The sequence below is a fragment of the Lemur catta genome, chromosome 14 (genome assembly GCF_020740605.2).
Source record: "Lemur catta isolate mLemCat1 chromosome 14, mLemCat1.pri, whole genome shotgun sequence".
NCBI lineage: Eukaryota > Metazoa > Chordata > Mammalia > Primates > Lemuridae > Lemur > Lemur catta.
Window position 1 is genome coordinate 60218317 of NC_059141.1, and position 13617 is coordinate 60231933.

Genomic DNA, 13617 nt, shown 5'->3' on the forward strand with positions numbered 1-13617 from the left:
TGCTTTGTCACCCCGGCTAGAGTGTAGTGGAATGATCGTAGCTCACCATAACCTTTAACTCGGGGGCTCAAGCGATACTCCTGCCTCAGCCTCCCCAGTAGCTAGGACCACAGGTGTGTGCCACCATGCCCAGCTAATTTTTTTTATTTTTAGTAAAGATGGGGTCTCGCTCTTGCTCAGACTCATCTCAAACTTCTGAACTCAAGTGATCCTCTCACCTTAACCTCCCAGAGCGCTAGGAATACAGGCCTGAGCCAGCTATTCAAACACACCCAGCCTGTTTGAAGCTATTTGAAAAGTTCAGTGGAGTCTAAGTAGAATTTGATCAAGAATAGAATTTTTGTCAACAGGATAATAGAGTTGTAGTAATAATTAGGATGTCTAGTGAGGGTTCCCAGGCTAACCCTGTATCAGAGGCTGCTGTGTAACTATAGGTGGTTGGTTGAGGCTTTCATGACCTTGGGTCATAATATTAATATATGCCTTGCCACGTGAAAACATTTGATTTTGTTTTCCCTGCATTCAGACATGACTATACAATATGAATATGAAGCACGTATTTGTCATTTTATCTGTGACATCTATTTAAAAAGAAATTTATGATATTTACTGAAAACAAAATAAAATATATTTATATAATGTCAATTTTGTCCAATTATTCATGCATTAAACATGAATGGAACACAAACTATGAGCCAAACACTATTCTAGGTGCCAGAGATACTGTAGCGATTAAAACAAGACACAAAACTCTGCCTCTAAGGAACTTAATTTCTAATGATGAGAGACAGAAAACAAAATAATACATACTATCTTTAGTGTATTAGTTGGTGATAATTCTCTATCACTGTGCAAGCAGTTTCTACAGTCCGCTCATGTGGGATCTTACATCTCAGACTGATGCAGCCCAATTGAACGTTATGAAAATTCAATCACTTTTAAGTAAAAAAAAAAAAAAGCCCAGTTATTTCACAGCCTCATCCACAGTTTATTTACTTATGCCAGCCATCAAAATTCAGTAACTAAAATCATGAGGGACTTTACAAGCAACCTAGATTAATTTAAAAAATGAATTTATATAGTCAGCACCTAATAATTAAATAAGTTTAAACCATGACAGAAATGCCTATGAGGAAGGAAGAATTTGACAAGGGCACACACTAATGTGGGTATGAAATGAGACAAAATATGAGCCTGTGAAGAATATAAGTTCCCTTATGTATGAATTTTCCCTGGGACAGGAGGGCAAATCCTTTTCATTTTTTGTCCCAACCCTGATTGCTTGACACTGGCTGCCCCAAGCACTGTGTTCGAGGAGTCCAGCTCCTGGTTAAAAATCTTTGCATGATTTGTTTAAAGCACGACCGTAGGCAATTACAAAGGCTTTGTCTGGGCCGGCTTCAGGGGGGCTGGGAGAAGGGTAATCTGCTCTGGCTCCCTTAATCTCCGTGCACCTGCACCAGTCTCTGAAGGGAGCTGCAGGCAAGACCTCAGGCCTCCCAGGCTAGGCAAGTACTCTGCATATTTGCATTCCTAGCCTGGGCACCTGGCACCTTCATTCCTAGATCTCTTCACCCAGATCTTTGGGCAGAGGTCCTCATCGTGTGCCTCTGCTGAGACCTCCTTATAGGATGGTGGGGGAATCTTGGAGATCCCACTCTGACTCAGTACCCAGGACTTTTCCAGGCCTGGTATTCTCCTCTCTCCCTCCTCCCTGGTCTCTGGTCCATACAAGTGAAAAAGCGTTTGTTTGGGGTTCCTTCAACGGTTAGAGACCCACACACATCCCTAACCTTGCACCAGAGAGCCCTTTCATGGAGGCACAGAGGAATATGAAATGACGAGGGGAGGGGCAGTGGGCACTTTTTCCAGCTTTAGCCCCTTGCTTACACTCTTGCAGTAAGTGATTAAAGCTTCACTGTTACTTTCATTTTGGCTTCTTGTTGCTTCCATTGGCTACCGCAAGGCCTGACAGCCACTCCAGCTCAGGCAAGATCCTGACAATATTGAGGAGTGTGACACCGAGACCCCCTTGAGCACACAGCAGTATCTTTTCAGTGACCAACACCTGCCTGGACCCAGTCAGGTGCCCACGAAGGTGACATGCCCATCCATCCCACATTGCTTTAGCTCCACCTTTATACCTTTCTGTCTGAGTTGTGTGGATCTAGTGGAAGTTCTCATCCAAGTTTCCTCAAAGCTCAACCCTATGTAAAGCCATGTTGTTCTCATTTGAAAGGAGATTGCAGAGAAAATGAGTCCAATTGCCAGGTAGTAGCAATAAAAATGAGGGAAAGGAGATGTATCAGAGAAGAAAGAACTAGTACTGTGTGACAGCAGGCTCATAAAATGGCGCGTGCTTTGTCTACATCTGTAAAAACGATTCCACAGTGTCACCTACAGTCACACAGAAGATGAGGGGAAACCGAAAGTGCCCAGGCCTTCGATCCTAAAGGCTGTTGACACTGTGGGTCTGGCTCTTTGCTGAGAAGTAAGGGCAACCACAGCAAGGCTGACAATGTTCTTAATTTCCTAGACTTCAGGCAAATTCACAGATGGGAACCACTGGGGTGGTGATTATGTGGATGTGGGTAGCGAATGTTCTATAATTACTGTCATTGGGCTACAGAAAAAAAGAATGTCTTCATTAAGGATAGACCATTGGCTTTGGAATCAGGTGCACTCAAAATAAATTTCCAGATCTGTCCCTGGGTAGCAATGTGACTTAGGCAAATTATTTACTGTAACACCTATAGTACCTACTAGGGTCATCAATGATTAAAGAAATTAATGTATTTAAAGGATCTAGCTCCTCAGTGGTCATAGAACAGATGTTCAACAAGAAAAGGATACCTTCCCCTCCTCAGAGAAAGAGAATGTTGGGGCTCAGAAAACAAGACCCCAGAATGAAGGCCTCAAAAGCAACTCTGACCTTCTTTAGTCTTCCTGTGTCTGTCTGGCCCCTCACTCTCCCCCAAGGCCAGCCATGGAAACTAGAATCTCTCTTTCCCCAAGGCAGGTCATGGAAACCAGAACCCCTTTTCCTCGAAGCCAGACAGAAGACCTAAAAATATTACTCTAACTTTCCCTCTCCTTTATGGTAAAAAAGTGACCATAAATAAATTGTCTAATCTACCTTACTTGACTGTTGGTCATAAGACCCTCATATCAGAGAGGACCCTACCCCACATGCAGAAGGAAGAAATGCTGCACAGAGGGGCCAAGACTAATAATCTAGACAGAGAGGCCTTGCTGAGCTTCCTAGCTCAGCCTCACAGCATTAGATCATACCCTCTTGGTCCAGTCATATTTCTATAGCTGTCCATATTTTATTCAACCTAAGCATGAAAATGGACGGTTTTCTCTATATCTTTGGGTCTTCATTCTGAAGGCTCCCATGCCACATGAAAGTATGATCAAATAAATTTGTATGCCTTTCTCCTATTAATCTGCCTTTTGTCAGTTGATTTTCAGTGAACCTTCAGAGGGGCAAGGGGAAGTTTTGTCTTGGCCCCTACAATAGATATGGAAGGGTCATGGCTGGTCATTGGAAGAGGCAACTGAGGAAGCTTAGTTTATCTGGCAACTCTCAGTGGAAATGTACAGCAGCTCCCCCCCCCCACCCGCCATGGAGGATATGTGCCCAAACCCCCAGGGGATGCCAGAATCCAATATAGCACTGAACCCTGCATACACTGTTTTTTCCCACACATACATACCTGTGATAAAGTTTAATTTATAGGCACAGTAACAGATTAACAATGACTAATTATAAACTAGAACCATTACAGCAGTATACTTTTCACAACTTCACAGATAGAAGATTCTTTCTTACTGAAGAGTTTAGCAATCCCATCATATGATACTTTTCCTTTCCTTATTAAGTGGAGAATTTTCACTTTTTCAAGTAAAGGAAGCACGTTATGGCTTCTCTTTGGCATATGTAAATTACCAGAATCGCTACTCTTGCACTTTGGGGCCATTATTAAGTAAAATAAAGGTTACTTGAACACAAGCGCTGTGCTACTGCAGCAGATCTGACGACCGAGTTAGCCACTAAATCACCAAGGGGCAGGCAGCACACACAGCGTGGATCTTCTGGACAAAGGGGTGGTTCACATCCAGAGGAGGACAAAGTGGAACAGAGCAAGGTTTCATCACCCCACTCAGAGCAGCGTGCAGTTTAAAATGTATGAATTGTTTATTTCTAGAATTTTCTATTTAATATTTTCAGACCACTGTTGATTTTGGAAAGTGAAAACGCAGATGAGTGGGGAATACCGTATAGACTTAACATAGGGTGCTGTGCTGTAAATGGAGGAGTAAGTTCCTCTTGTGGGCTCCTGTGGAACATGCTGGCTGTAGATGATATGCCCAGAGAGGCCTAGGAAAGTGAAAGATTTATTACACTCACTGGCCCTAGAGAGGGAGGCAGGGCACACCAGGGAGCAGAGTGTGAGCACCGTGGGCAAGTGCCCTTTACTGGGGTTAGGGTAGAGAGGATGTGTCCCTATGTTAGAATGTCACTAGACCACAGTCAGATGAGGGCAAGAAGGGGAATTTGTGGTAGGGACCAGCCTTACACCACTGGGCAAATGTTGCCTGGATGGAGAGTTCACAGCCAGTTTGAGGATGCTGAGGCATCAGAAAAATATGAACTCTAAAAAAATTTACAATACAGGTATATTTCATAGCCCCCAAACAGGAAATGCAACTGGGATTCAGGAGGGATTGAAAGAAAAAGAGAAAGACACAATTTACACAATATAGAACAACAAAATCTCTTCCTTTCTGTCTTTTTAATGCTGGGTTTGTGTGGCCTGTTTCTCTAAGCTCCTAATTCTTTTGCGTGTTTCTCTTTGCACTTTAAGTAAAACGAGTTTCTCAGCTGCATCAAAATCTCTCTTCAATGTAACCACCTAGGAAAGACGAACCAGCCTCTATGAGAAGTCCATAAATCTAAATTATCAGCTATATCTGATTGATTCAGCTTGGGTCAGATGCCATGCCTGGTCCAATCAATTTTAGCCCAAGGTGGTTGCATTACATAACTGTAGTTGGCAGCTTTGGTTGTGGTTGCATAATGTCATAGGAGGGGGTATGAAAATATTCTCTGCAAAATGAATATAGTGAAAGCAGGAGGGAAAATGAGCTTCACTACCAAAGAAAAATCATCAGTATTTCATCTGCTATTAATCTAATTAGGCATGTATTTTTTTACCTTGGTTCTCAATGAAGGGCAACGTGTTGGTCATATTTGTAATATACTGAAGCAAAAACAAACAACAAAAATTACAAAAACACAGAAGTAGAATTTCTATATGGGAACACTTAACTGGTTAAAACTAGGGATGGGGCCAGGCACGGTGGCTCACGCCTGTAATCCTAGCAGTCTGGGAGGCTGAGGCAGGGGGATTGTTTGAGCTCAGGAGTTCGAAACCAGCCTGAGCAAGAGCAAGACCCCGTCTCTACTAAAAATAGGAAGAAATTAGCTCGACAACTAAAAATATATAGAAAACAAAAATTAGCCAGGCATGGTGGCACATGCCTATAGTCCCAGCTATTTGGGAGGCTGAGGCAGAAGGATCGCTTGAGCCCAGGAGTTTGAGGTTGCTGTGAGCTGGGCTGATGTCAGGACACTCTAGCCTGGGCAACAGAGTGAAACTCTGTCTCAAAAAAAAAAAAAAAGCTAGGGATGGGGGCTGCTTTGAAGAAGTCACATGCACAGTTATGTGCCAGGTAATGATGTTTCAATCAACTATGAACCTCACATACAGCTGTGGTGCAATGAGATTATAATACCATATTTTACTGCACCTTTTCTATGCTTAGATATGTTTAGGTACACAAATGCTTACCATTGTGTTACAATTGCCTACAATATGGAGTACAGGAACATGCTGTGCAGGATTTTAGCCTAGTAGGAATAGGCTATACCAAGTGGCTTAAGTGTGTAGTGGGCTATACCATGTGGGTTTGCATAAGTGCACTCTGTGGTGTTCACACAAGGACAAAATTGAACCATGACACATTTCTCAGAATGTATACTCTTTATTAAGTGACACATGACCATATATTAAAAACAATTGAGAAAATGCTAAGTGTACGTTTCAAGAAAGCATGGTTTGCCACCGAAGCAAATTGTGCTTGTATTAAAACCAACTTCATCCTCCATCCAATCCACATCTTGATGTTACCCCATTCAGAAAAACCTCACCACTAAATCAAGGCCAATGATATTAATGCAATCATCTTCAGGGATCTCTACATATGTTTTAGAAAAATAAATATAATTCTTCAGGAATACCCAGTTTACCACCTTGTTATTACATATATTGACAGACAAATATATATATATATAAACATATATATGTATTAAGAATTAAATTGTACACTTTCCATCCTGATTTTATACCCAATGGACATTTTTTCGTATGTATTATATGTTCAAATTATAAAGCATACAATTCAATTCCTATTTAAAGCAATATATGTAAATATTATATATCTTTTATATATGTATGGATATATGTGTATATAAAATAAAATCACATAAATAATAAACATTTCAATTTCAAAAAATAGGCTTCAACTATAAAATTCAAATGAACTTGCCAGAAGAATGTCTTCAATTTTAGGCAGTGCTGAGGGTCTCAATTTTTCCCTGTTGTTATGAGATATTTGGATATTCTGGGACAGCGGTCCCCAATCCCCCGGTCCACAGACTGGTAGTTGTCTGTGGCCTGTTAGGAGGTGACTGGCTGGTAAGTCAGTGAAGCTTCACCTGTATTTATAGCCACTCCCCAACGCCTGTCAGATCGGTGGTGGCTTTAGATTTTCATAGGAGCAGGAACCCTACGGCAAGCTATGCATATGAGGATCTACATTGCACACTCTTTATAAGACTCTAATGCCTGATGATCTGAGGTGGAGCTGAGGTGGTGATGCTAACGCTGGGGAATGGCTGTAAAATCCTCCCAAAACTATCTGCCATCCCCAGTCCATGGAAAAATTGTCTTGCATGAAACCGTCTCTGGTGCCAAAAAGGTTTGGGACCTTTTAGGACATTACATAAGAACATAGTCTTTTATTGTTAGATAACTAAAATTTTTTAATGTTAAATGTTTACCTTTTCTCTTAATGCTTATAAGTAATATTTTTATTGTTCTAGCTTTTTGGAAGTACTTGCTCTGGGTGTTTTTATTAATTCTATTCAATATCTATTTTCTAACTCATTATGTTCTACCTTTATTGGTCTCTTTCTTCTGGTTTTCATAAAATCATTTTTATTTCATAAAAGCTTTATATAAAATCTCTAGTTCATTTGATTTCATTTTTCATGTTTAATTATAAATCATTTATAGATATGGATTATCCACTGAAGAAAACTTGGGCTATATATCTTATATTTTGGTAGGTAGTGTCTTTATTGTCTTTATTTTATAAATACATTTTGATTCTCTTTTTTTCCCTAAACTTTATTTATAAGACAGCTGTTGAAAATATTATAGCACTAAAAGTTTAAATTGTTAAACTCATTCTTAGCTTTACTACATTTTATCATTGAATGTGGGTCTAAAATTTCTTTTTAATTATCTTGATTGAGATTTTCTTTGTGTCTTAATATAAAACTGGTATTGTTATGTTAGGAACTGGACAGTGAAAGACATATAAATGGTGGATTTATGAGCAACATAGGCATTTGAGTAATGACCTTGTTACCTGAAAAGGTAAAAATCATCCAGAACTGACAAAGAAAAAATCAGCCCTGTTGATAATCAGATGGTAGCAGACACAGACAAGGCCACTGGCAAAGCGAACATAAAACGATATTTCCCCTGAGGCCACACTATTGCTTCATGATTGTATCCAGTTCAGAACTGACCCTCACCTCTTTTCTTTCAGAATCACCCAGCATAAGCTCAAACTCCGTAAAAATCCTCTTCCTCCTGAAATGGACCAGGATTCTTTCTGGCCATTCTCCCTGTCACAGCAACTTAATAAACCCAACTGTGTTTAACTACAGGTGTCTTTCCTGGTGCTCTTTATTTGATGGCTTTACCACCCGGAATTCCATAAAAGAACTGAAATTACATATGCTAAAATTATTATAATATATAGAAATATTAATAAATCCGAATAGGCACTAAATATGATGAAGGGTACCAATAAATGTCCCACACATTTTAGAAATATTCTAGTCTATAACATGCTGGTGGAATAAAACCGAAGGAAGATAATGAGGTCACGTTAGTAACTCTTCTAGGTATTTCCTTTTGATTTCTTTTTCAGCGTCAGAAAAACTGCGTGTAGTGTGAAAGGTGGTGCTTTAGTGGTTGTGTCTGCATGCAGCTGCTTCTTTGAGTTCTATGTGTATCTATGTTGGAGTCTCTTGCAGTTGTTTCGGCCGTGTCCTTGACCTTATAACCTTGAGACTTCCAGTTTTCTCAGAATGAAAGGAGAGTGCCTACCTCTCAAGTGGATTTTGAAAGAAAAAGAGCTAACTCTGTTGAAGGAAATGGACACCTTCAACTTGCTATGCAACAAGGGTCCATTACTCTTATTTCTATTATTTGTATCTAAATGACATAGACAAAAGAACTAAGGTCCAGAGAGGATGAGAGACTTTTTGTTTCCATTATTTACCAGCAGTGTGACCTTAAGAAAGTGACTTTTCATCAACTCTGAAAGGAGGAACATAATCATGCCTTACCCACAAGAGGGTGTGAGGGATTAAATTACAGAAGCCACGAGTAGTGGGTAGGAACTGCCTAGCCACACTACAAGGGCCCCTTTAACCTTAGCTATTAACACTGCAAGGGACATCTTAGCACCAGATTCTGATTTCAAGTCTGGTTCTCTTCTGCCAGCCTCTTACCCTACTTTGGAAGTGAATGTGAATAGATAACATTTTCAATTTGCTTTTTAAATTGTGAAGGGGGCTACACTGGTAAATGTTGAACCATAGCATGTGAGGTGACATCTTCACTTGTTATCATATATGTTCGGGCCCTACCCTGCATATATAATTTTTTAAAATTTTTTGTTAAACTCTTTTGAATTTTAAAAAAAACTGGTTTGTTTGTTTGTTTTCAATTAAGACACTCTAGTAAGAAGAAAGCACTGTATGCTAAAGACAGCCTTTCTCCTCTTAAAAACCGTTAGATAGTCTCTGGGTTAGCTGGCTCTGAGTATCACTCCTGGTGCTGTGGGGATGTCTGCACATCTCTGGGCAGAGTTTATCAGTGAATTTCCTAACAGTTATTCCCCAGTAGTTTTAAGACTGTAGCTAACAGACAGGAGTCAAATTAGAATAATGCCAGTATCAGAAGAAGAAAAGCAATTTTTGATTGCAACAGGTGAGTTATGGGCAGCACAATTATTTATGAGTCACGATATTTATTCTGGTTTTGCCAACTTATCATTTTCCCCTAAACATTCAATGAGTTCATGATACCCAAATGTAAATTTTGTTTTAAAAAAATCCACAATTAGAGATAGTTTGAGGTCTCAAATCTTCCCTCCCACACACGTCTCACGGATCATCTAGATTTTAAGCATAAACTGAGCAAAGCTGGCTTTCCCTGGGCCTCGCTGAACAAACAGAGAAGCAGGGAGATGCGTGAACGACATGCCGGAGAAGACCACGCTCTGTGCAGGGACATTTGGTGAAGGAAACCCCTTACCTGCTTGATCAACTTGGCAACATAATTTGTCTTCAGTTGCCTTATGAGTTGCAGATGTTTTAGGTGCTTTTCCCTGACAATACCAACAGACATCCTTTACCTGGAAGCAAGAATGACAAACCAGACATCAGTTATTAACACCTGACTGGAAAGGAATGGGATGAACTGGGCACAATCTATTTCAGTGACTTTCTGCTTCAGTGATGATGTATAATTAATACAAGGGGCGACTCTAGTATTAACTTCCAGTCTTTCCTCTCTTGGGGATTTGGGAGATTCTGAACCTCGTATAGCTGAGGGAAATTCCTCTATAATAATCATGTTCATTTTTAAAATGGATTGCCCAGTGACATTTAAAGCCACTCTGACTAAAGGCTCATTCACAGGCTATTTTTAAAAATCTCCCATCCGACAGGTCCATTTCCCTCCCCCCGCTTCCCAGGTTCTGCCTCCCAAAGACCCCGACCCATGTGCAGATGGCTTTCTTGTTCTCTGCCGGTCCCCTCGGGCTTGAGCAGTCAGATTTGCAGTGCCGCCTGGCCAGCTGGAGGCCTGGATGTCCCCTCCAATTCCTCCAGCTATGCTCAGTATGTGGCTCACTCCTTTCCTCAATCTCCTCCTTTAAAGCCACCACACAGGGCTTGGCCTATTGCAGCCCTCCCATCTTTCATCCTGAAGGTCTGCTGAGGCCCTTGCTGTTCCGCGTTCCACGTGATCCATGTCAGGGGTTCCACTCCTGTGCAGAGGGTTCTCAGTCTGACTGCAGGTGCCCCAAATTCAGAGAAACTACAAATAATGTTGTCTGATAAAATCAGAATGCCCGGTTAAATTTGAATTCCAGATTTAAAAAAAAAATGAAAACAAATCTTCACTATTTAACCAAAAAATTATTAGATGTTTACCTAAATTTCAATTTTAACTGTATTTTTATTTGCCAAATCTGACAATCCAAACTATAAAATATCCCCCTTTCTATAGCACTAGCTACTACTCTCCTAAATTGCCGCTGAGATCTGAAAACCAAGGAAACACAAGCTTCTTAATTCCACACAGCGGGTCATGGGGACTTCCAGAGGTTGTGTCCTTGTCTATGGGCTAGAGCACTTATTCTTAGAGACCTTTCAGGACTTTTCTCAGAAAAAAGCATTCAAGTATTTGAGACTTGCCTAAAAACATCAACCCCACTGCGCAGAACATGTTTCTTCTGAACTTATTTCAGAGTACCAGCATACTATCTGCTGTGTTCTCAATGTTTATGTCTCCCCCAAATTCATATATTGAAATCCTAATCCCCGAGACGATGGTATTAGGAGGTGAGGCCTTTGAGAAGTGATGAGGTCATGAGGGCAGATTCCTCACGAATGGGGTTTGTGCCCTTACAATAGAGGCCCATGGGAGCTCGTTCATCCCTTCCACCCTGTGAAGGCACAGCTAGAGTGCGCCATCTATGAACCAGAAAATTGGTTCTCACTAGACACAAATCTGCTGGTGTTTTGGTTTTAGATTTCCAGGCTCCAGAACTGTGAGAAATAGATTTCTCTTCCTATAAGCCACTGAGTTGAAGGTGTTTTGTTATAGCAGCCCAAACAGTCTACAACACACTCCCATGCCTTCTTTGCTAACACATCTTGGAATGTGCTGTGAGTTAGGGCCGCGATGTCAATTCCGAACTCACAGGGCAAAGGCCGGGACTGCAGTGAGCACTCTGACTCCCTCATCAGTTAGCCACCTCAGCACAGGGTATTCTGGAGCTTTCCTTATTCCGTTGTCATCTCTCCTTGCTGCTCAAACGGTTTTTGGTTTTATTTTCATTTCCTGGAACAGACTATATTTCTATGTATTGGGCAGACAGCCTAATATAAATTTACTGCTTTATTGTTGCTATTTTATTTTAATCCTGCTTAAGGTAGAGGCTTTCTCAAGCAAATGGCAGGATTTCTTAGCTTCACTAACGGGACCTATGTGCTGCATGTCTTCCTCCTCCTGTCTTCTTTCACTGTTTCCTCTTCCTCTTCTTCCCTCTTCTCCTGTTCCTCCTTCCAAGCACTAGGTAGAGCAAGGAATGCATGGACGTTGCACATTGAATAGATACGGGTGTAAAGTTTGGTTCAATCGCTTACTAAACAAGGCCTTAGAAACATTGTCTGGCCTTTGTCTTCTCTGGAAATAAAGATAATGTATTAATAGCACACTACTTTCACATTGCTGTGAAAATTTAAAGAGATGATATATAGAGAATTCCCGGCATGTAGTAGTTGCTTAATAAACGCTGCTTCCTTTTCTTTCCTTCTAACAAGTAGTGCATAGAACAAATTATGTAAGTATGTAAAAGTGCTTGGCACACTTATATGTGGACACAGCTAGGTCATTCCCAGGCCTGCTTGCCCTTTGAGCATGTAGTATGGATTCATGAAGACACTTCCTGGAATTTCCACTTTCTAACTCCCTAATCACTTCCTTTTCAAATGGACAGTCTTTTGCGCCCCCCCCCCCCCACCCCCCACCATTGTCTCCTAGGCACTTTCATCACTGCTACAGTCAGGGCTTGGATAGTATCTTAAGTCCTTCAACTTCCTCAGGCCTCTTTCCTTTTGGGCTTGTTCTCTGAAAGTTCCATCTTTTCCCCATCTGTGACTCCAACCATATCCCTACTTGGGTAACTTTACCTTTTTAGACTTGCTAGTGTGCCTGGGACTTCAAACATCCAGAGATACAAAAAACACTGTTTGCCTTCAGATGCTAATCTGCCTAGCAAAGACATCTGCACCAGAAGAAGTCTTCAGTAAATATACTGAATATATGAATGTATAAGTGACTATGCCCCAAACCTGTACTTACAATCCATCAGCACATTTCCATCAGTCCTAGTGTGTAAACAACTTCCCGATGTAGCCTACAGGGCTCTGCATCACTGGGGCCCTGGGACCTCCCAGCATCACCTTGTACTGTTCATTCACTCATTTAGTCAGTCAATCAATCTGTCAAGATATATCAGTCTAGCACCTACTGTGTGTCAGGAAATGTTCCAAGAACTGGCTGTAGAAATGTGTTCAGCAGAGAAATCCATTTCCTTATAGATTGTAAGTGTAGTAAGTTAGGGTAGACAGGTAGTAAAACGCATAACTAAATAATAACTGTAACACGTTCACAGTGTGATATATTCTGAAGATGACTAAAGCGTGAAAGGAGGAGTTTCTGTTTCCCTCAAAGTACAGGAATTTGGATCTTTTGCATCTTCCTCCTTTCTTGGGAGACCTCTGTAAATTTTATTCTCTTTGCTTGGAATGATGTTTTCTGCAGGCTTTGCTTCGTTTCCTCCTACTTATTTTTCATTATTTCAGCTCAAGTGTAGTTTTCTCATTCCCTCAGGTAAACCTTCCCTGACCCTCCACCGTGCCCCTCTCACCCTTTCCTGTTGCCACAGGTATTCTATGACTTTTTTTTACTATGATTTTCCTGGCTGTGTGAGTTTCTTTTAGAGGGCTTTTCTCAGTTTGAGATTATCCACTCATTATGCAATCAACTATTTAATACCTGTTCTCACATGAGAATGTAAGTTTTATAAAAACAGAGGTAGCAACTGGTTTTTGCCCCACCCCTAACCCCAAAACCTAGAACAATGACTGTCACATGGTGGGTACTCACATGGTGGGTACTCATGAAGACAGGAAGGAGGAAGGGTAATGACATGCAATAATCATGCTGTCCACATCCCAAGTCATAAAATATTAATAATGAAGCAGCAGAACAGGGATGATAAACTGCAGAACTAAACACAACTTTATTTCCTTCACAATTTTAACTGGGATCCAAACTGTTCTAAGAGTTGCTGATGATACCACACAGCTTTCCAAGTAGGCTTTTGAAATACAGTCATGTGCTGCATAATGACATTTTGGTGGAGGAGGAACCAATGGTCCCATAAAATTAT